Genomic DNA, 20,925 nt, shown 5'->3' on the forward strand with positions numbered 1-20,925 from the left:
AATTTTTTTTTAAGTTTATTTATTTTGAGAGAGACGGAGACAACGTGAGCAGGAGAGAGGGACAGAGAGGGAGAGAGAGACAGAGAGAGAATCGCAAGCAGGCTTTGCACCATCAATGCACAGACCGATGTGGGGCTTGAACTCACAAAACCATGGATCATGACCTGAGCCAAAATCAAGAGTCAGATGCTTAACCAACTGAGCCACCCAGATGCCCCTGATTAGACCAGATTTTCGACCCATATCAGTCTGCTTTTAAGATTTGATTCAACCCTCTGTACCTAGTTGCTACCTCGATGGCAGCTATAGGGGAGACTTGAAGAGGGCATTTTGAAAAATGAACAAAAGCTAAGGAAGGCAAAAATTGAATTTAAGTTCATTCAGAACGTACTCAGATTTGTGATTGGTTTTGTCACATATGTTCTAGTTTCTCCAAATTTAGTCTTTCTTATCTCTCTAGCCCATGGAATTGATGGTATTTACTACCCCAATTTTCAAGGATGGCATGTGGCTCAATTACTTAAGAAAATCCTTACAGCGCCAGGGTGCTTAGCAGGCAGGAAGGGTTAATAGCCCAAGGAAGGCCTGAGCTCCCTGCACCTCAGATCTGACACAGAAGACCAGGAATAATGAGGCCAGATGAACTGCCCACCCTCCAGAAACCTTTGCTGTGAGTCTCAATAGAACAAAAAATAAACACTGAGACAAGGGAATTGTCAGGTAAATTAATACTAAGAGTTCAAATTTTGTTTCTTTCTTTTTTTCCCTTAACAGGTGTGCTTTGAGACTTCAAAGTAGAATGGGTTAAAAATAGGATGACAATAGCCAGTGTGACAATAGCATAATAGAAGGAGTATAGTGAATTATACAAGAGGACTGCATAAGAAAACATAAATAAGAGCAGAGGCAGGGACAAGCACACTAACACCATGGGATCTTTAAAGGGTCAAAATGAAACCATAGTATGATATCTTAAAATAAAAAAGAAATCTAGGGTTCCAAAGCATGAAGATTTTTAAATAGAAATGTTTGTCCCACAGAATAAAGTCAGACATCATTATCTTGCCCTGCAGGGCCTTCTGTGGCTTGCCTCTCCAGCCTCACCCCTCTTGCCACCATCGACAACCCTCCAAAGAATTGCTTGGATGCCTTCATTTGTTGTCATGCTCTCTAGCTCCCTCCCCAAGGCCTTACTTTCCTTTTCTGACAAGTCAGAGTAGGTGGGATCTCCCAATTATACCTTCTAACAGCTCCATGCTAACCTTGTTTTCCTTGTAAATATTGCCCACCATCTGCCTTCCTACTAGAAGATCTGCTCTCCCAGGGCGGGGTCCATATCTGCCTTGTTTATGGCTATAGTGCCAACCCTAGCACAGTTATGAGTAAATGAATGTTGGTAGCAATCAAGGTTTCAAACTGCCTAACTTCATGACATTTAAAGAAAACAATTGCTTCTGCAATTCATGTATCATGTCAAAATTTAACTAGAGAAGCAGAACCAGTATAATTTTTTTTTTATCTATCTATTTAGGGGCGCCCGGGTGGTTCAGTCGGTTAAGCATCCGACTTCAGCTCAGGTCATGATCTCATGGTTCGTGGGTTCAAGCCCTGCATCAGGCTCTGTGCTGAGAGCTCAGAGCCTGGAGCTGCTTCAGATTCTGTGTCTCCTTCTCTCTCTGCCCCTCCCCCACTTGTGCTGTGTCTCTCTCTGTCTCTCAAAAATAAATAAATGTAAAAAAAAATTTTTTTTAATCTATCCATTTAGTTATTACACAGAATTGCCTTACACAGTTGCAGGAGCTGGCTAAGCAAGCCTGACATCCATAGGGCAGGCAGGCAGGCAGGAAGCAGAGATCACAAGCAGGATGGGACCTCACAAGAGAGAATCTGGTGGTGAGAGCATCCTGCAGAAGCCAGAGCTCTTGGTCCTGGAGTTGAACACACACACTTGGGCCCAAAAGTCGGTGAAATCGAGTGAGGATTCAGCTGGAATGGAAAGCAATTTCAGGCCCAGCTGCCGTTTCCCATCACCAAGGCAAATCAGCAGATCAGCAACAACATGAGTTTTGTCCCAAAGTATTGAAAGAAACATTTTACCACTTTGCTCTGCTGTGTGGACTCTCTGACATCATGGAGGGTCTCAACGCTCCCTGGGGGTGGGGGAAATCGGATGAAGGTGTCAAAAGTACAAACTTCCAGATATAAAATAAAGACTTACTGGGGACGTATCGTACAACATGCTGACTTTGGTTGATACTGCTATGTGGCATGTTTGCAAGTTATTAACAGAGTAGATCTTAAGCGTTCCCATCTCAAGAAAACAAATTTTTTTTTAATTTTTTTGTATCTATGTAAGATGATGGATGTTAATTAAGCTTACTGTGGTAATCATTTCGCAATACATATAAATCAGACTATCATACCGTACACCTTAAACCTTATCCAGTGCTGTATGTCAATTATATCTCAATAAAACCGGGGTCGGGGTGGGGGGGGGGGGACTTTCCACTGATTAAGTCACCTGGAACAATATCCCTTTGGTTGATTTGAAATCAGCTGAGTAGGGACTTTGATGACATCTGCAAAATCCCTTCACAGCGGCACCTAGACTGATGCTTGGTTGAACAATTGAGAGTGGGGGTGTGTGAGCGACAAAACAGTTGCTGCCATCCTATCATTCTCCAATATTTGCAACAGAAATCTCCTTCGTAGCCCACCATAGCCAGAGACATACTAGAGAGGGAATTCTGGAGGATGTAGTTCAGCCTAGCCAAGTTGACACATCACAAAGCCATCACAGGTCACATGATAGGACAACTCTCTCCTTAACCTCCAGTCTGACCCTGAATGAAAGAAATCAGTGACAGAAACTAGCAACATTTGTAAGTGGGAGGGCTCACTTTGCTAGCAGAAGTAGTGCTTGACCCTGCAGAGGCAGAGAAAAAGAGTAAATCTGAATAGGAGCATAGAGCCAGCCACCTTAGAGGAGCATGTTCTCAAGAAATAGAAGAGGTATAAAGGAGCTCTTAGAGCCAAAAGAGTGGGTGGTAAGAATATATTTCTATCAAAAGCTGGGGGAACTCCATCCCGATATTCTAAGCTGGAATATAGGTGTTCATCAGTGAAAGTTTTTTGAATGAGTGAATCAATCAACCGGTCGACCAATGCCTCCTAACTCATCTATTAAGAAAAGCTTAAGGCCCAATATGAAACTATGGTGATAAATAAGACACACTGTCCTCACCTTATGGAGTGTTCCTAGGGTTGGAAGGTATACAAAGATCAAACGGCTCAGGCTGTAGGCCAAGAGTTCTCTTAAGGCCCTTTGGCTAAGAAAGAGTCGTCAGATTGGCTGTCATCAGTGCCTTAGTGGGTACTAGGTACTCCTGTGTTGCCATTTCTGCATTGCGAGAGCCACACACACATAGGACGCAACAGGCTTTGTGCAGCTTCCAACACGAAATTAGGAATGAGAGCTGAATGTCTAGTTGACAATGGCAATCTGATGATTACAGAAACCCAGGTATGACTTATCTTGAATAATCAATGACTGAATTATGTGTCTGTAAGCTCAGCCTATACCAAAAGCCTCTGGGAAAGGTTAAGAAAAAAACTCAGAATTTGCTCTCTGGCTTAGAGTGATTGAATTATGCTGTGGGCTATGGTAAATTCATAGCAGTGCTAAAAATAGATGAAGAGCAGTTCAGTAACCCTGGGGAATTTTATCTGCCTCATTCATGCATCCAGAGATGCTGCTTACGTAAAGCCAAAATAAGCACAACTAAAAGGGCATTGAGGGAGATTGATAAAAGGTGATGAGTCAAATAGAAACCAAGAGAACAAGCAAGCAGTTAACAGCAAAGATCAGGACCAGTTCCTGTTGCAAAGATCTGAGCAAGAAGAAATGGGTGTATGAAGATGATACGGTATCTTGAACTTCCTAATAGTTTCTAGAGGCAAATTTAGAAAGCTCTTTCTGGAGAAAGCCACAGCCTCCAGCTGTTCTTTCTCTACACATTCAGGCCTAGACCCTCGTCACAGTCTCTCGGGGATTCACACTTCACACTGGCAGAGCACAGTCATCATCTCTCCTAGAAATACTCCTCCTTGGCCTCCAGGCAGAGCACCAGAAAGTCAATTAAGAACCATTTTAAAACGTTACCCAAGCAACTCAGAGGTAATAAGTAAAGATACCGAAAAGTTCCAGGAGCTCCACTTGGCCCAGTTTGCCACCAACTTCTTGTAATGTACAAGTGGTTTCGAAAGGAAATCATTTATCATAAAGTTGCAGGAAAGGTCTGCTCCTGGTCTCTGGCTGCCTGTGGAAAAAGTCTAGGATTGGCTGGAGTAGCTCTAAGAGGCTGGAAATTTAGTTCATGGTCAAGTATGTCAGTGTTTTAAAACATTCTAACAAACCCAACAGCACCATCTGTAAGGACTGCATAATTTGCAAAATTTCTTGCTAAATCAGCTGGCCAAATGCAAAGCCAATTGCTTTGGCTTCTGTACAGCACCGTGCTGCAGCCCAGCCGGGAAGTATTTTAAGTGGATAATGAGTAGTTCCTTCTCTCAATGACTGTATTCAAATAACTTCCACTGCCTAAAATATGCAAAGTTCCTAGTCAAGGCTGCCTTAGGAACTTCTGCCCCTTAACTCAGAGTCTCAGTCTTCATGGTGGGGGGAAGGGTATTAGATTCCCTCTCTCTATCAATATTTAGGAAGCAATGACTAGCAAAGATCTCATACACTTCCCAGCTAGCACACATATGCAACAGCGCGAGCACACACACACACACACCAACTCAAACACACAGCTCACATCAGTTCTGAGATAAGCAAGGCTTGCATCCTCATCCAATAATAGCAGCCAAGTCTTTCATTTACTTAGTTACAGTATCTTCTCTAAAATTATTAATTATTTGGGTACTCCAAATGGCTTTTTTTTAATGAGGAAACACAGGTAGGAAGTATTTATCTGCCTTTCTTTCCTGAGAAATATAGTTATCCATTGGCTATCCATGGAAAATGTTCTCTCTCTCCCAAGTGGCAAAACAGATGGAAGTTCCTTCTGTGAAGAAAACAGATTCTATACTCTTTATATCCAACCTCCATTACCTCCATCTTTGTAATTTAAGATATCAATAGACATGCAATAAATGCTTGTTTGATTTATTAAGTGAGCCTCTCACTTACTGAATCTTACTGCTTAACCTCCGGTCCACAGACAACAACACCAGCATCATGAGCTTGTCAGAAACATAGACTCACACCCCAGACCTCCTGAATCAGAATCGACATTTTAACAAGATTTCCAGGAGACTTATAAGCACATCAAGGTCTGGGAAGCACTATTTTAGGATACATCTTGATTTGTACACTGTGACTATTAGTCTGGTAAGTTCTGTCACTCCTTGAAGATCATGTCTTGCCATAGGGGACACTTTTGTGGAAGCAGTGAATAATATCTGACTTCATTGGCACTAACGGTATGTCAGGAGTAGAGGGCACATAGTTAACAATGATAATGGGAGTTACACAGCTAGAAAAATGTGGAGCTAGGTCAGAACTCAATCTGGCTTCTGGGTCCACATTTTCCACCACTGGGCTACAGAGTCAGGTGCTGCTGCTCAGCAGGGGCACTGGTAGCCTGTAGGGACTGGCAATTTTAAGGAACCCTCCTCTCCCATGTTCTACAGGACGTTTAACATCCCTATCTGCCACCCGCTAAGTGCAAGGATACTTACAGTATCCTGATAACCTGAGAAAACACCCACACATTTCTAGATACCCATGGGGGTGGCCCTGGCTTACATAGAACCAATGTCTTGTGGTTTCATGTAATGATTTTTGAGAAACTCATTTTCTGGGATTTGTTTCTTTCTTCCAATGTTTAAGCTATTTATAAAATTCTTTGACATTTTACATTTTATTTTTCATTTCAACAGAAGGCTATAACTATTGAGTATCTACTCTATGCAGTCTAAAAGATAAGGTCCTTGCCTGCCAGCAGCTGACCATCTGGTTAGAGAAATTAGGCCTTAGCAATTCAAGACACGCTATGATTAAGTCTAGAAATGACAACAACAGTAACAAAAAGACCTAGATTCATATTCTGACTTTATATCACTTATTACTTGTGAGTCCACTGGTATTCTCTAAGCCTCGGTTCTTCCATCTGTAAAATGGGAGTATTATTGAGGCACCTGGGTGGCTCAGTCAGTTGGGCGCCTGACTTCGGCTCAGGTCATGATCTCATGGTTCGTGGGTTTGAGGCCCGTGTCAGGCTCTGTGCTGACAGCTCAGGGCCTGGAGCCTGCTTCGGATTCTGTGTCTCCCTCTCTCTCTGCCCCTCCCCTGCTCACACTCTGTCTCTCTCTCAAAAATAAATAAAGATTAAAAAAAAATTTTTTTAATGGGAGTATTATTAAACACTGCATATAAATTGCCAACAGTGCCTAAAGCATTACATATGCTTAGTAACTGTGAGCCAGTTACTCACCACCTATCACTCACCACCTCCTCCCAATCAGGTAAGATATAAGATATAAGGAAAGGATGTACATAAGAGAAGAGAGAGCATTCTAGACTCTTTGCTGGACAGCCTAAGCAAATACTTGGTGTTGGAAGTGAGCATGCCCAAGGAAGAAACTGTACAGGACTCACAAACTGGATGAAGTGAAGGGTCCATGCTAAGGAGTTATGAGAGGTGAACATGGAAGAAAAAATGAGTTTGCATTTGCAGAGACTCTCCTGGGGACTTTTGAATTTCTTTAGTATCATGACTTTCTAAGAAATGAAAAAAATATATAAGCCTACAGAAAAGTTAAACTTCTACACCAATGAGCTTAGATGTATCTATTACTAGTCATTGTCTTTAAGTAGAAATAAATACATGGCACTGCTATGGGATACATTTTAAATTTTTATTTAAATTCAAAATCTGTCATCTACTTTATTTCCAACTTCACTAAATGCCTTTTAAGTCCAGACCTGGGCTGAATTGCATAGCTGATAAATAAGTATCCATATAGGAATATATTTAGTTCTTCAAGTTTATAAAGTCCACAATTTCAGCATAAAAGAGGATAAAAAGGAGTCCCCAAATATCTGAAAACATCCAAGAAGCTATTGCACTATTAGTGAGTTCAAATAGCTTGCTGCAGCATTCTTATTACTGCTGCTCATTAGTAAAAGTACTGTAACACCCAGCAGAAGAGAATAATTAGCAAATCAATTAATTAAGGTCCTATCGACACTCCTCTTGCCACCCCCAATCACGTCTTTGTTGTAAATAAGCTTTGTTGCCTACATTAAAGTCATTAGCTCTCCATATGTAAATAATAATGTCCTTTAATTTAAACTGATTAAATATCAGAGAACAAATTTCAATCTACTCTTTCTGATCTAGCCAGGTATTAAAAACAAAGAGCATTATTGTTTTACATAACTTAGCAAATTCGACACAACTGTATACACTTTTGAATTCACTAATTTCCAGATTCATCTTCCCTCCTGAGGATATTAGCCAGAGTGCTATCTTTAGTTATAACACACACACACACACACACACACACACACACACACACACACACACACAAATACTATAGTAATTAAAGAAACCACCCATTTCCTTCCCCCCTGAGTTCCAGGAAGCTATGTTATTTCTGTGGACCAATTTCTATTTGCCAACTGTTCTCTAGAGCTTTTAACAGAAAATAAAATGTACTAGAAGCCATTCTCCAAATGACAGCCAAGAACACATCTCCTAGTGTCTCCTCCCTTCAGAGGAAAAAGCAAAAAATATTTGTGTGTATTTGAGACCTTTACACTTAGGATCTTGTTAAATTCTGAACTATTTAAAGCCTCACAATCTCTTGAAATGTTTGAAGGAATCTCTAGTCTCTAAAGTTAGCTAGATTCTTTGCAACATTCACCTCTTATTTTGGCTCCTCTAATTATCCCTTTTAACTTAATGCTGGTTGTTTTTATTTCTTCCCATCTTCCCTCACACCACAATGTTTACAACTGGATAGAATATACATATATATACATATATGTATACATATATATACATATATGTATACATATATGTATACATATATATGTGTATATATATATATATATATATATACCACGATGCTGGTGTGTGTGTATATATATATATATTCTCAGTGGTGACTTTTCAGTATGTTCCCCTCCCCCCCCATTTACCCTGGTGGGGGGCGGGGTTGGCAGAAGTTTTGGCTTTTTTTTTTTTTTTATCATTTTCCTTCTTCAGTCTAAACAGAATAAATTATCCATATAACCTCCAACAAACAACTTCTTAACTATTTCCCACTCTTCAAACTTTGATCTTATAACACACATTATATGTAACTCAACCAGTGTGGATGATTTCATCCTGAGAGAGGAGATGGGGGCCCTTATTCAGATCCAAGGCGGATATCTTGTGTTACCCAGAAGGGAGCCGAGGCAAGACAAATCCACACAGCAATTCCCCACTCTCCAGTCTTTCTTCTCTCTGTTCTTGTCCTTCACAAATACCTCCCAGAAGGCCAGATTATTTTGTTAGAGAAGCTCCAAACTGCCTAAAATCCCAAACAGGACAAAAGCTTTAGCAAAGTTTATGTAACTGATACTTATTTTCCTCATTACAACCAACACAAAAAATAATCTCCCCTTCCTGCTTCTCAGATGATGCCCTTCACTTCCTGTCCAGGTCAGATTCCTCTGCTGGAGGTTCACCCAGGGCTCCGCTTCCTGCTGCCTTAGAGCATGCTTCATTTCCTGTGAACTTGATGCCAGTTTTCCTCACGGGCGCCTTACCCTGTCACACCATTTGTTTATCTCATGCTTGCTCCTGACGCCTTGTGCACTCACCTCCGAGGCCAGACATTCTCTCCTGGTTCTTTGCTCTCCAGCCTCACCCTTCCTTAAAACCATCTTTTTCGGGGCGCCTGGGTGGCGCAGTCGGTTAAGCGTCCGACTTCAGCCAGGTCACGATCTCGCGGTCCGTGAGTTCGAGCCCCGCGTCGGGCTCTGGGCTGATGGCTCAGAGCCTGGAGCCTGTTTCCGATTCTGTGTCTCCCTCTCTCTCTGCCCCTCCCCCGTTCATGCTCTGTCTCTCTCTGTCCCAAAAAAAAAAAAAAAAAAAACAAAAAAAAAAAAAAAACCATCTTTTTCACAGAAGTCATTCAGTAGCTAAGGCCAGTAAGAACTTTTTAAGATCCTGTTGATCCTGGTTTGCTTTATTAGCTTAAGAGTGAAAATTACCACCACCTGCAGGATTGATGTCTTTTAAAGGCCTAGAACCTCACAGTTAAGTATATATATACTTGGGGGGTGACTGGGTGGCTCAGTCGGTTGAGAGTCCGACTTCAGCTTAGGTCATAATCTTGCAGTCCATGAGTTCAAGCCCCATGTCAGGCTCTGTGCTAACATCTCAGAGCCTGGAGCCTGCTTTGGAGTCTGTCTCCCTCTCTCTTTCTGTCCTTCCCTCACTGGTGCAGAGCAAGACACAGGGCTTGAATTCATGAACTGTGAGATCATGACCTGAGCAAGAAATCAAGAATCAGATGCTTAACCGACTGAGCGACACAGGCACCCCAGGAATATTTGATATCTAAATTGTGTTGCTTATCACCTATGAGCCAGGCCTTTGTTTTTTGGTTTTGTTTGTTGTTTTTTCACACTGAGCAAGACTGCACCTACCAGCTGCCTCTCCTGACACCCAAGGTTAAATTGGTTTCTCTGGTCATTTTTTCTCATAATATCTTATATTTTTGTTGTTACACTTAAGACCAGTGTAACAAATTGCCTAATTATCTATTTAATAGGTTTCCCCCAGCAGCCTGTAAACTTTATGAGACCAGGTGGTCCCTCGTCAAGCTGTCCTCTTTTTTTTTTTCTATTCTACCTTTCCACTGCCAACGCAAACACAGGGCATGGCACATATTAGATGATCAATAAATACATATTGAACGCACCACAGAATAAAAAATGAAAAAGAAATGGTAACTATGGGAAGGGATGGATATGTTAATTAGCTTAATTGCAGTGAATATTTCACAATGCGTATGTATGTCAAATCATCACTTTATACCCATCAATCATATATACTTTTTGTCAGTTACACTTCAATAAAGCTGGGGGGAAAATACATATTGAGTAGATGAATGAATGAATGGTATCTTCTTCCTTTTTTCATCCCTACTCTTCTCCTTCCAAAGCTGCACCCAGTTCTCACCTCCACCCATGATGGCACATTGGCCCCGGGAAGACCAGAGAAGCATATGCCCTGCCCCTCTCTGATTATGTGAATAGCACCTCACTTTTGAGGTCCTTCCTGGAGCAGGGCAGAGTCACAGTGGTAAAACTTGGTTTGACTACAACAATACATCTTTCTTTAATCATTCCCATTAAAAACATAATCTTTCTTTATAAATATTCTCTACATCTTTGTCAATACATTACATAACCTGACATCCCTGGGTTCTATGGTGACAGATTTTGACACACATATAGGAAATTCTTCTTTAAACATGAATAGAAGTTGGCAAAAGATTGCTTTTCTGCACTACTTTGCAAAAACCACTAATGGTGGGGTGGGTTGCATAATAATAAATTATTCAGATAATAAATCTAAAGTAATTAGTTCATCATGATCAATACAATCTAAGTGAATTGGTGTGTGGCATTCAATTTTCATAATATAATTAGTTTTGAAATATTCAAATTAAGGAGACTAAGATCATCATAAAAAGTACCGAGTCTCTTAATTTCTAAGTAGGAGAATCCTGCATTTTTTGGTCTTTATACTAATAAATCTTAATTATATTCTTTTTCCACTTAGATAAAAAAATGTCTTTAATCAAATCATGTCTTAGGAGAGTCACTAAAGCCTTAGCCATTGACAAACATTCTAAGAATGATGGAAAGTCAGCAAAGGCCATTTGCTGATGAATTTAAGCTGTCTCTTTATAAGAAATTTTTTTTTCAGTAATTAACAGTTGGCAGTTTCCAAAACTGTTCCCTCTAAGCCACAGAGAACTTTTCTAAACCACAAAAACAGATAAATTTTATTTCTAATGAGAAACTTTGGATTATCATTCTATTCATATGTCCAATGTAAGCTATGTCATTTCCATAAACTTATTTTTGTGCTCTGGACTTGCCAAGATAATATATTGTCTCCTGTTTTCAAATTCTTCTGAGCTTGGAAAAGTGATGTCTACATGGCTCATTAAAAGTGTACTCAATGAACTCTTGTTGTTTCAATGCAGAGTTTCTCAACCTGAGCGCTGTTGACATTTGGAGACAGTTCTTTGCTGCGGAGGCCGACCTGTGCATTGTGGGATGGTTAGCAGGATCCCTGGTCTCCACCTACTCAATGCCAGTAGCCTCTCCCAGCTGTGACAACCAAAAACGTCTCCAGACATTGCCAAATGTCCTGTGGGCGGCAAAATTGCCCCCGGGGTGAGAATCACAGTTTTAAAGTACTGTTTTCTTCCAAATAAGAAGGCATTATTAACTCATTATTTTTATTTCTCTTTATTCTTTACCAATAATACTAATAACCATTCATTGAACAATATTTAAAGCCTCATAAGAAAAATCTACCACAATAAAAATAATGAAGGAATACATTTCATGCAGAAATTGATTTTTTTCCCTTTTCCTGATTATTATCCTAGTAATATTATGTCTTGCCCCAAACTCTTTGCTTTATCAGTGGAGACACAGACTTGGAGCTAGAGCAAAGGTGCTTCTGTAGGGTGACTAATAAGCTAGCACAGTGTAGTCCAGGGATTAAGGGAATGTCCTACTAGCATCAGACGCCTGGGTGCCTATCCTGGCTTAAACACTTCTGTGCCTCGATTTTTCTCATCTGGAAAATGAGACGATGACAGTACTCATTAAGCAGTACTTAATCAGGTTTGTGGTAATATATAAAAAGCACTCAAAACGAGTAGAACTATTGTATGTACTTATGTATTCATTAGCTAGTATTAGTTACCTGTTATTAAGTCATTTGCCAGATCACCCAAAGATTTGCTATCTTGGCCCTGGCTGCTGCAGCAAAGACTTCTAATCAGTAAGCACAAAACTATCATTTCCCTTAACCCTGAATTCTGGGGGGCTTGGTGGGTTCTGCCTTCCAGCAGCACTCTGTAGGTGAATTACTCTGCAGCTCTCATAACTCTAGGGACATGTTCACCACATTTTTTTTAAAGATGATGGGAATTGATTTTTAATTTTTGCTTACAAATAATTCATCTGTTAGGAGAAAAATAACAAGCTCCAAAGGGAAAAAGCAGACACCAGTCTGTTCCCACATTGCCTTGAGTTAAAGAATAAGAATTATCTACCACCAATAAGCTTAATGAGAAACAACCTTCAAGCTGTAATTTCAATAGGCTATAAGTTGAGGTCTAGCTCTACCCACTGTGGTGGTCTTCTAAAATTCCGAGTTAAATACTGTCTCATTACTCTGCCATATTAGTTGGGACTCTTTCTGATGAAAGTGACTAAAACCCAATTAAAACTAACTTAAGGGGGGGGGGGAAGGGGAATTTATCATCTCTTGCAACTTGGAAGTCCAAGGGCACTCTGGCTATAGATGGAGCTGAATCAAACTCAAGTCTTGTCTTCAGTTCTGTCTCCAGGCTCTGTTTTCCTCTCTCGTGCCGGTTTCATTCTCTCCAAGTGAGGATTCATCTCTTACCAAAGTGAAGGAATAATAAGGAAAAAGCATGTTGAGAAGTCCAAAGCAATGGCTACTACACTAGATAATATCCTGATTTACACATAATTGTTAATAAAGAAATAGGCTAAATACAGGCCTGCTCCGCTAAGAAATCCAAATTCGACCCACGTTTCAGAGTCTAGAATAATTGCCACCTCTGCCATGAAGCCTTCTTCGATAACCTCACCCCTAGCAATTACTACTTTATGAAAACACTAAGGCACGTACTGTCTAGATGGCTTATTTTGCAAAATAGCATGAATCGCTTTGTATTATTAATTATATGTACAAAAATATGGACATATACGTTTTATATCTCCAACCCGATTCTTTTTTACAACCACAGTTATTTTTCCTTATTATAAAAGTTGCACTCACTTCAAATTGTACCCGGCATATTGAGCACTCATATTTATTGTAAGCTTCTCCCAATCATCCCTGCCCTCTGCCCACATGATGGTAAAAGGATTTTATTTAAGGCATAAGTACATGAGGACAAAGAAGAAGGAAAAGCAACAAAACATGGGAAGCTGGAAAGCTAGTGGTAACTGACTTATCAAAGCCAAGGAACTGGGATAGATTTGGGAGAAGCTCAGAAGAAAGGTGGTCTGTGCTATAGAATCCCAGAAAGACTTAAGCAGGAGAAGTTCCACATACCTCTGAAAGTGGGGTGGGGGTGCTGAAAACTGAAGTCTTGATTGAATGCCCAAGTAAAAGCACTTTCTCACAGGGGCGCCCGGGTGGCTCAGTTGGTTCAGTGTCTGACTTCAGCTCAGGTCATGATCTCATGGTTTGTGAGTTCAAGCCCCGCGTTAGGCTCTGTGCTGACAGCTCGGAGCCTGGAACCTGTGTCTCCTTCTCTCTCTGCCGCTCCCCAACTTGTGCTCTGTCTCTCTATGTCTCTCAAAAAATAAATGTAAAAAAATAAAGCCACTTTCTTGCACCAATGAAAGGCACAGCATAGGGAATATAGTCGAGAGGACTATGGTGGCAGATGGTAGCCATGTCAGTGGTGAGCATAGCACAACACACAGAGCTGATGAATTACTGTGTTATGCACCTGAAACTAACATAACACTGTGTGTCAACTGTACCTCAATTTTTTTTTTTTAAAGCCCTTTGTCCGCCAGCCAGGACTCTTCTCTACCCAATGGAGGAGTGCAGCTGCCCCTCCCCAACCTAAGCAGAAAACCAAGCCTCCTCCTTGAGGAGATAAAGCCGAGAGACTCAGGCATCAAAGTCACCAGGCCCAGTGGGGGTCAAGGACGTACAACCAAAATCAAGGACACCAGGCCCTGCTGGGGTGGAGGAGTGGTCTGTGCACGCTAACCCATGCAACTCCATCCCTAACTACAGCCACAGGAATGCTGCCATTGAGGCTCTCGTCGGTTGAACATTGACTACACACGTGCCACTGTGCTGAACATTATACGTGCATGATTATCACGTCTAACCCTCGAATAAATCCTAGGAGGCAAGTACTATTTTGGACCTTAAAATCCTTTAAAAAGGAAGTCAAGCCAAAGTTTATATAACTGGTTAAGTTAAAACAAGATTAAGTAGCTGGCGGAAAACTCACAACTAGTAAGTGTCAAAGCCCAAATTTGGACCCCAAATCACTACCCTACATGACCCCCCCATTTATCAATTCATTTATTCATTTATTCATTCAACAAGCATTTGCTATGTGGCAGATACTGACACATGACTTGTAAAGATAAATATAACATATGGTCTGTATCCCCAACAAGCTCTCCTCATAAAGAGGGCAACAAATCAATAAAAGCGTAACGGGTACATTGAACAAGTAGGTCTCCAAACTGGGGTTAGGGTAAGGATTCTATTTCTCTCAGCCAGTGATCTGACGCTGTTCTGTGGCCCGTGTCTTCCCTACATGGAAAGTAGATGAAATCTTGGGCAGATTCCATAAACTCTCTTGAACACACTTAGTGCAAAGTCGCTCTGTCTCTGTTAGTCACAAGAACAGTCTGATTTTAATTCACTGATCTGAACCTCATTCAGAGTTAAAGCCTCTCAGCTCCCCAGCTGGAGAACAAGCGGTGGGGAAGAAGGGGCATGGTGAGCTGCTCCCCTCTCTGCCTTGTGCTGCTCCTCCTCTTCTGTGCCCTCCCAAATACTGTCTCTGGCTCCCCCGGGGATGGAGGGAGACCCAGAGGGTAAACAAGAGGAGGTTTCTTAGCCCTCCAGTACTCTGATGATCTGGCAGCAGTGTTCTCTGGCCTTGGAGGGTTTTAGAGGTGAGTGTTCCTATGATGGGGCTCTTATGTGGGATCTCGAGATACCCCCCCTGTAGCCTTCTGAATAGACCACTTGACACAGCCAATGCTTCTCTTCTGGCTTCTGATCTCTCTCTCTCTCTCTCTCTCTCTGCCCTAGGCCACCCAGAGTCACACCCTCTATTAGAGTAACTGCTCTCTTCTGGCTATCTTCCGGGTTCAGAAAAGGCTCCAGGCTATTTTGCTTCTGGAGAGTCTCATGTCCAGTTCAATGAGAAACTTTTACACCCTCTTGCCAGTCATCGTGAATGAAAGTGCAGCTTATTCCCCATGAAGACTGTTTCTCTCTGTTCTGCCAGCTGGCAGGTGACTCTAGCCCCAGTCCCTTGCCCTCAGTATGCTCTGGCTCAGAACCAATGCCTGTCCCTTTGCCCTCAAACCCCATGGCACTTCTGTGTTTTTCCAGAATGGTCCTGTTGAAGGCTACTTGCTTGACAATGGAGACTTGAGGGGTGGTAGCTCTTGGGCCTCCCTCTCGATTATTGCACGTATTTTGACTTCTAGAACATTATGCTTACAGAGACAACTCATGTTTTTGCTTTATTTTCCACTGAGGTCATACTCTATCTTTAGAAATGCATTCTATGCAAAATATATAAAAAAAAAAAAAAAGACAAGCTCAGAGCCATGGTTCCAAACACAGGACTATGTAGCCCCTGAGAAAAAGAAAACCTCTGGGGTCTTGTTTCTGATGGCATTTGTCCTTATCAGAAGTCACTTGAGAATTATTTGTAACTCAAAAGGTGGCTAAGTGTCCCACACAGCAACAACTTTCCAGACAAACAAAATTAGATCTAATTGTCAACATCTGAATTGCACTCACTAATTCTTTACTTGCATATCTTGCTTTTGATAGATCATTTGGAAATGATCTTATCCCTGATGCTAGTTGTTTCTCCCAGACACTAACATGCACATGGATGTGTGTTATTTTCAGAGAAGTGTGGAACTTGGTGTCTCCTGAAAAGACTCATAAAAATTCTGAGAGAAATAATAGTTCAGCCATGTAAATCCAGGCTAGGCCATCCAGTTTGGTTCCTCTTTGAATAATTACTCAATATGTCCCACAACTTCAAGGCTAAGGGGATTATTCCTTCGACATCACTGTCTCACCCTTATATTTCCTTGATTGGATTCCCTATTTCCTATAATATCAGCCTTTACCAAACATTATGACAATCCTATTTGTTTTCAATGGGATTATGAGATTTTTCTTAATTAAACACCAAGCAAACTTCAATATTCGAATCTCACTAGAAAACACAGAAGCTTCTTATGAAACAGTTTCTAAATGCCCTTCCTCTTACCAGACATGTTTGTAGAATGGTATCAATCACAAAACCCACAAATCACATGGCCAAAATAGTCCCAGAGTGGGTCATCCAAGTCTGCTGTTGCCCTATAGGAAGTTCCCAGAATGAGGCTTAAATGCTGGTTTCTTAACATCCACACCGCCCCCCACACCCTCCCCACACCCTCACATCCCGCCCCCCCCTCAGAAAGCCAACCTGTCACCTTTGTCTCGGCATCTCCTGAGCCCCCCCACCGCAGGCCTGGCGCGTAGTAGGCCTTCAGTAAACGTTGACTGAATTGTTTTATTGAATTTTAAGTAAGGACAGCCAGACCTCTTAGCAATCATGACACAGATGTTTTGCACCTCTTTTTTTTTTTTTTTTTTTTTTTAGTTGGCTCACAATCAGCAGTTGTTTTATTGCTCTTACAATAAAAATTAAATCAGAGGAATCACTCACAGAAGGAAGTGGAGCTTGAGTGATTTAAGGCTACTTCTTGTCTCTCCCTAGCTCTGCTTTGGTCTTCTGCCGAGAAACTCTGCCTTTAGCTTTAAGAAAGAAAAAGCAAAGGAGAGGAGGAAGGTTAGAAAGATTGGGTCACCTTTTCAGAGGAGGAAAGAAACAGCACTATTGTCATAAACTGCAGGAAACATTTCTTGAACCTACTAATTTGGGTACAAGTACAGAATCAATGGAATGGAAACCCTGCTTTGGAGAGGACAACCTATGAAGGGCAAAAGGGGTGTAGCGTCTAACTTGCTGGGACTGACTTTTTTAAGAAGAGGTCTACACTATCTAAATAATCCTGCAATATGACGTTTATAATGTAAAAGCGGAACAAATTATTGTTTAATGTGTTGAAAATGTTCATTTTAAAGCGTATATTAATTTGAGGGGAAAATGTATGATAGAGTAGGGTTGAATTTTATGATTTTACATAATTCCAGGTATCCTTGTATAATCAATGTGTGTTTATGACTGTTTTATGGGACTCAGGCATGTGTTTACTATGTTAAATTATTTTCGAGGATTGCAGTTGTAGCTTTGTCTTTTTGACATGTTATTGATCATGACTATATTTTATAGGATACTGAGTCCTTGGTCAGTCCTCACTTACAACATTGTCGTTAGAGGAGAAGATGTTTCATTGTAGGGAAGATGTGATTTCTAACAACATAATGTGGCAAAAAACGAGACTGACTATAAAATCTAGGAACATGTATTTATGGCTACAAACTGATAACAGGAACCGTCTTAAGAAGAAGGAGACTGACAGGTTGTAGGATGGATAATCAGCAGAGGCTCTCAAGAAAAAATAGGCCTCAATCTGTTATTTAAAGGAAAGGAAATAGAGTGAAGGCGATAAGCTGTCAGTAGTTACAGTCATTGTTATTTAACATCTGTATCGGGGGTGCCTGGGTGGCTCAGTGTTAAGCCTCCGACTTTGGCTCAGGTCATGATCTCACAGTTCATGGGTTCGAGCCCCATGTCAGGCTCTGCACTGACAGCTCAGAGCCTGGAGCCTGCTTCAAATTCTGGGTCTCCCTCTCTCTCTGCCCCTCCCCGCTCGCACTCTGTCTCTCTGTCTCTCAAAAATAAATAAACGTTAAAAAAAATGTTTTTAACATCTGTTGAACAGAAAGGGTCTTATTGTTTAGGCCAAGTAGCTCTCCTCTGTCTACTCCAGTTATGCACACCAGGTAACAGAACACTCCGAGCATAGAAATGTGTATGTAAATGTGTTTGTTTTCCTTTGTAATGTAATAAATCTGATTGCTTGCCTACCATGACCCAGGCACATCCTGTGTGTTGGGGAATATAAAGACAGTTGTAACTTGGTCTTTGTTTTCAAAAGCCTCCCAATCTGGTAGGGAAGACAGACTAGGAGATAGTGCAGTAAGGTCAATGCTATAATAGAGGTAGTGTTGGAGCACAAAGAAGCGGATATTAAATTTATATTTGTGGGCACAAGCAAGGCTCCTCAAGAAAAAGTATGTGGCCTCTCCAAAAAGAGGCCACACTGATCCTGCTAGGCCAGCCAAGGGCAAGTGGCCCCCCAAAATGGGGGCAGCCTCAGCCCATCCTGCTACTCTGCCACATGGAAGGGAAGAGAACATTTGTCCCAAAGACACTGCCCCACAGAGAAAAAGGTTCAAAGCCACTGCGTTTCCTCCACCAAGGCCCCCACTCCCTACCATCATGGCCCAACTGGACGTTCCTATTGTCTCGTTAGTGACAGACTTGTCCCAGAGCCCGTCCCCTGAAACAGCCAGACAAAACAATGAGCTCCTTCCAAGACTTAGAGGGTGGGGTTTGAGTATATGATGTTTGGAGAAGTGGCTACATTGTACCCCACTCATGTCTTTGGAAATAAAGGGGTTGGGGTAAAAGGTCGGGCCCCTTTGCAGTACGCCATCACTGTCCCAGCCTCCTATTTCCTGTCCAATTCCCATTCTGAGTCCATGACCCAGCTAGAGAAGCCTTATCTCTACTATTATTTTTTTTTAATCTCTCTATCTTATACAAAGATCAAGACTCTTCAGACCTAGCCAAAAATGTGATATCTTTGTTCTCTGGCTCCACTTCCCTTTCCCCTGCCTCTAGCTGGCCAAATTAGAGATTGGGCAGTAGCAGGTTTGGGGGCAGGGGAGGTGCAGGGAGACATAAAAGGAGAATATGTTTTTTGAAAATCTACTAATATTTAACCCCCCCCCCCTTGAGCTCATGGCTTTGGTTGTCTATCTGATGAGGTAGTTGCTGCTATCCAGAATTGCAACTGAAAACTCTTCACAGCACGGTTGAAAATTGAAGTTATTTCTACCGCTGAGATACATCATGGGTTAAACAAGTTTTCTAGGGGGTGACCTAAAAATTAAACAACAGTTACCATCAGAGAGGGAAAAAAAGAGCTCCAAAACCCAAACTTTATTTATATGTATTGTGTAGACGATTTTGTTAATATACAGTCTAATATGTTTAATCTTGTGAATTTCCAAATGCACATGCTAATGATTGGTATATCCATCGTTTCAAGAGTTTCTTGTTTCTATCATATTATAGATATGCTTAGATTATCAGGAATATATGATTTCTTTGCTTTCTCAACCTAATTTTCCATGTTGGCCAGTCTCCTGTGGGTTTTTTAATGATAAGCCAGGAATCTTTTTTGGGTGCTTTTTCTCAGTGACACCGTGTAGCGGCCACATGTACAAGCATAGGTATCTCCGGTGGTCACCCACTTTGGGAGTAGATCTCTAGTGGACAAACCCAGTATTTACAGTAGCTGCTGCCACACAGCCACCAAAACAGCTTTTAAGTGACTGCTCCTCTTTACAGGACCCATCTGTCTTCCAAGCTCTACATGGTATGTTGGAGTGCCCCAGGGTTCTGTGCTCTGACCTCTTTCTTATCGATTTATCTGTCTGCCTAAGTGAGTTCATTTAGCCCCAGGGCTTTTAAGATCCCAAACTTCTAACTCCAACCCCAGCCTCTCCTGTGAACACATCATGCTCATATCTACTGTCTACTTGAAGTCCTCACTTGGAAGTGTCTTAAACTTCAAATATACAAAATAGAACTCCTAATTCTCTACCATCGCATGAAACACGCACGCACACACAAAACATGCCTCCCACAGTATTCCTCTCACTAAAAGGCAACTCCATTCATCCAATTCTTGCCATTTCTCAAGCCAAAACCCTTGGAGTCATCATTGACTCTTTGTCTCACATCCAGTTTATATCCAGGATCAAATGATGTTTGTCCTTAACTCCATCATTGCCCTGAGCTACCATCCAAGCCACCGTCACCTCTCACCTGGGTTATTACAAGAGCTAACTAACTGGCCTCCTAGCCTCCACCATTCCTTTTCCACAGTGTATTCTCTACAGACCAGTCAGAGTGAGTTCCCCAAAATGTTAAGTCTGATCAGGCCAGTTCTTTGTTCATAATACTCCATGCCTTCCTACCTCACAGAGTAAAACCCTTCACCATAACTTACAAGACCATGCATGATCTGCCCTTCCTTAACCTTGAAGTTCTGACCTTATCTCTTACCTCATATCCCAGTCCCCTCCACTCTCACGTAGTTCCAGTAGTTCTAACTATACTGACACACCTGACATATGGGAAGTAGCTTCCCCGTGATGGTTGTGCTTGCTGTTCTCTCTGCCTGGAATGTTCTTCTCCGAGATAACCTTTACTTCAACTTTCTGCTCCGATCGCACCTTATCACAGATGTCCCTGACCATCCTACATAGAGAGGCAAGCCCTCTGCCCAGTTTTTCTCTATTCCCCTCACCCAGCTTTATTTTTCTACATAGCACTTACTGCCTCCTTAGAGACAGGGAGGCCAGTTAGACAGCTATTGTAATAATCTCTGACATATTATACATTTTTGTGTTTGTCAACTGTCTCTCCACACTACTCAGTATACTCCGTGGAAACAGGAACTTGGGGTGTTTTATACTCTACCCTACCCACAGCAACTAGAACAGAGATTGGCACAGAGTTGGTACATTTTAAATACTCATTGAATAAATACAAGAAAAAATGTTTTAGAGACCTCGGGATACCATGTTCCCTAATGGT

General features: G+C 41.5%; 1 long non-coding RNA gene across 6 annotated transcripts in view; it reads left to right on the top strand.

Annotated features, from left to right (window-relative positions):
• The window catches only part of LOC123590520, a 156,530-nt gene that overhangs the window by 108,862 nt on the left and 26,743 nt on the right, over nt 1-20,925 (top strand). Inside the window, exon 1 of one of the 6 annotated variants that reach the window (XR_006708815.1) lies at nt 14,744-15,004. The exons of the other annotated variants lie outside the window; for them this stretch is intronic. This is a non-coding gene — a long non-coding RNA (uncharacterized LOC123590520). Of the gene's footprint in view, nt 1-14,743; nt 15,005-20,925 lie in introns of those variants that run through there. 6 annotated transcript variants of the gene reach the window in all.

The sequence above is a fragment of the Leopardus geoffroyi genome, chromosome B4 (genome assembly GCF_018350155.1).
Source record: "Leopardus geoffroyi isolate Oge1 chromosome B4, O.geoffroyi_Oge1_pat1.0, whole genome shotgun sequence".
In the NCBI taxonomy this organism is placed as follows: domain Eukaryota; kingdom Metazoa; phylum Chordata; class Mammalia; order Carnivora; family Felidae; genus Leopardus; species Leopardus geoffroyi.